Source organism: Meleagris gallopavo, chromosome Z, assembly GCF_000146605.3.
Source record: "Meleagris gallopavo isolate NT-WF06-2002-E0010 breed Aviagen turkey brand Nicholas breeding stock chromosome Z, Turkey_5.1, whole genome shotgun sequence".
NCBI classification, from domain to species: Eukaryota; Metazoa; Chordata; class Aves; order Galliformes; family Phasianidae; genus Meleagris; species Meleagris gallopavo.
The window spans coordinates 32,582,342-32,585,122 of record NC_015041.2 but is presented as its reverse complement, the minus strand read 5'-3'; the positions used below and the strand labels follow the sequence as shown (position 1 = coordinate 32,585,122).

The 2,781-nt window shown below is 37.1% G+C and overlaps 1 protein-coding gene across 1 annotated transcript in view; it reads right to left on the bottom strand.

Moving 5' to 3' along the window:
* Nucleotides 1-843, bottom strand: part of LOC104915076 (sarcoplasmic reticulum histidine-rich calcium-binding protein-like) — a 260,268-nt gene extending 259,425 nt beyond the window's left edge. The window contains exon 1 of the mRNA XM_010725743.2: nt 713-843. The gene's annotated coding sequence lies outside the window, so the exon portion shown is untranslated. The remainder of the gene's footprint in view (nt 1-712) is intronic.
* Nucleotides 844-2,781: the final 1,938 nt, after the last annotated feature.

Here is a 2,781-nt window from a genome sequence, read left to right as displayed (position 1 = left end):
TTGTAAGGAAGACATGACTGAACAGTATGAACAGTTTGTCTTTCTGTCTTACTAAGAAACAAGTAAACAAACAAAAAACAGCAGCTAAAATTTTGGCTATAATTTTCTAGTGCAGCATGATATCTCTAAGAGAGTCAGCATTGCCATAATTCTCCTCTCAGTCCAGCTCATAGCAATAGTACATAAAAGTACCTTAAACTGTGATGTAATATGAATTAAAATGAGAGATTTACTACATTTCAAATGCTACTGGTTTTTAATCACTTTTTACCAGTCATCATGCAGCTATTCCAAATCTCTACAGAAGTAACTAAGACCAGAATTATGTCCAAGACTATGAAAAATGGAAAAAGAAATACTTAATGGTTCTATATCTATCAAGCCAATTGAGATAAAGGTTCATCATCTATGTTGATGAACGTTTTAAAATGTAACATGCTCCTTTTTCATAGAAGTTATAGACAGCCAAAATTGAAACACAAAATATGAATGGGATACAAAACAAGAAACAACTAGGAGAACTAGGACAAGATCAGCACAAAAGTCACAGACAACTAGTTAAACAGTACCTTTATCTTTACTGAAGTTAAAAACAATGAGATAATAATACAGCAAGAATAACACAGAACAAGGCGATGCACCTAACCATTACTACATGAGGATAGTAACAGTCATTAAGAAAGATACATCACCAATTGCCATAATACCTTACCATCATTCAGATCCGCAGTTGCTGGGGAGCCCCACTTGCAGCAAGGATTTGGAGAGCCTTTCCCAGCAACTCACATATGCACTTCAGGACAAATGACTGGAAACTGCAATAGAAAAATTACTATATAACCTCTGTTTTTTTTTTTGTAAGGCGATAGCTTCTGATGGACACTTCTGGAAAGTTATATTTTTAATGAAAATGCAAAATTATATCTACTCATATTACATTCTAAAAATTGCATACTTTCTATATGTAAAACATGTAGGTTTTAAACAGACTGAAATACAAACAGCATATCCCCAGCTTATACTGCATACTTATATTTCTGCACACCTTAACCACATAGACCAGCAAAAGAAGAATCAAGAAAAGGTTCAGAAGACACAGACAAGTGTCCATTCTGATCTGCTTAAAGCTGAACAATTAGTATCACTGTTTGTAACACATGTGAGTCTTGCTTAAAAAGCTCTAGTGTTTACTTTATGAAATAATATATTCTTTCAGATAGCTAGATACATATGAGATCTGAGTTGCTTCTCAGCACATAAGAGTTTAGTCTATGATCACCATGAAATTCTTTTTTTTGCAGCGGACAAGACTTGATGTGACTGACTGACATAGTTCAAATCAGTGGTGTCCAAACATTTTTGGTCATGTGTCCCTATTAGCAAAAGATTTTTGAGCACACACATCCAATATATGTATATTTATAAAGACATATTTCTGAAGTTCTAGCATTTTCCTCTTGCACCATAACAACACAATTTGGAGACCACTTATTTTTAGATTATATGAGTGACAAAAACACTAGAGGTGCTCTAAATGACACCTAGGCTCCTTCAGTGCTGTGCTGTAGAAATCATTTCAGTGTAGAATTCTTTAATACCTGTCCTTGGATTCAGTTTGCCAATCTATCAAGCTCTACTGATTAGATTTCACCTTATGATTTTGATTTTAAAGGAAATTAAATTAGTAGCCACTGAGCAATCCAGTGAAACAAAGCTACCTAAAGCACCATCAGAAAGCAGTTCAAAAGGTTATTAAAGTATCAAATGACTCACAAGACTTCTTAAGGAGAAAAAATGAGAGACAACGGCATGATATGAGAACTCGTCCAAAAAGCAGGCACAGAATAGCCCATGAACTGATACATCTCTGGGAGCTCGTAAGGTTCTGAAAGTTTAAATGAATCCAAAGAAGAATCAAGGCCTCCTCTAGGACTCAAAATAAAGGGCTGAGACATTTTTGTCACATCAAGGTATACCAAATGACAAACTTTCTTCATTTTATTTGTATTAAAATAACAATGTCCATGTTAGAACTGCCCGGGATTTCAGATTAATATAAAACAGAGAGCAGGATTTTCCTGGAAGCCCATTACCACTGCTGTATAGCTCAAAGAAGCATGTGATCAAGCAGCAGATAATAGATGTTCAATTTAATAATTAAAGCCTGAAAGAAACCTGGGATCTGATCGGCTGAGAGGTGATGGCTTTTGCCATGCAGATCAGAGTTTAATGAAGACAGGAGACTTACATGCTCAAACAAGAGTGCATGCAACAAGCTATTTTCACAAAAGCACTCTGTAGTGGGAGTGCTGTGATGGATGGACGGAGTGAGATGAGCCCTTCCTGAGAAAATGGCAGAGGAGATGCAGATCATCCCATGTGGGAAAAAGTAGCTTAGATGTGTGGGGCTCTGGCCAAAGTAAGAGCTCTCAAGTTAGGCCAGAGGAAGGTCACAAAGTGTGCTAGAGATCACTCCATAGGTAAGAGAGCAGATGCAGCTATCATTAATGATTTTTGGAAGTCTGTCACACACCCACATCCTCATCCCAACTTTTAACATGTCCCAACACAGCCCATCCAGGAGATGTCTGAAGGGTGTCACAGGTAACTTCTTGTCATATAGGCAGTAGGTGTGCCAGCCAGAAAGGACACACAGTCAGTGATGCTGTAGTGACCATGGAATGAATACTAGAGTCAGGTTCCTGAGAGGAGCAAGGGAGGAAAAAGAAGATAGAAAAAGGAATAAGAGCTACAAGACAGAAGAAGGTGTGTGGTTTTTTT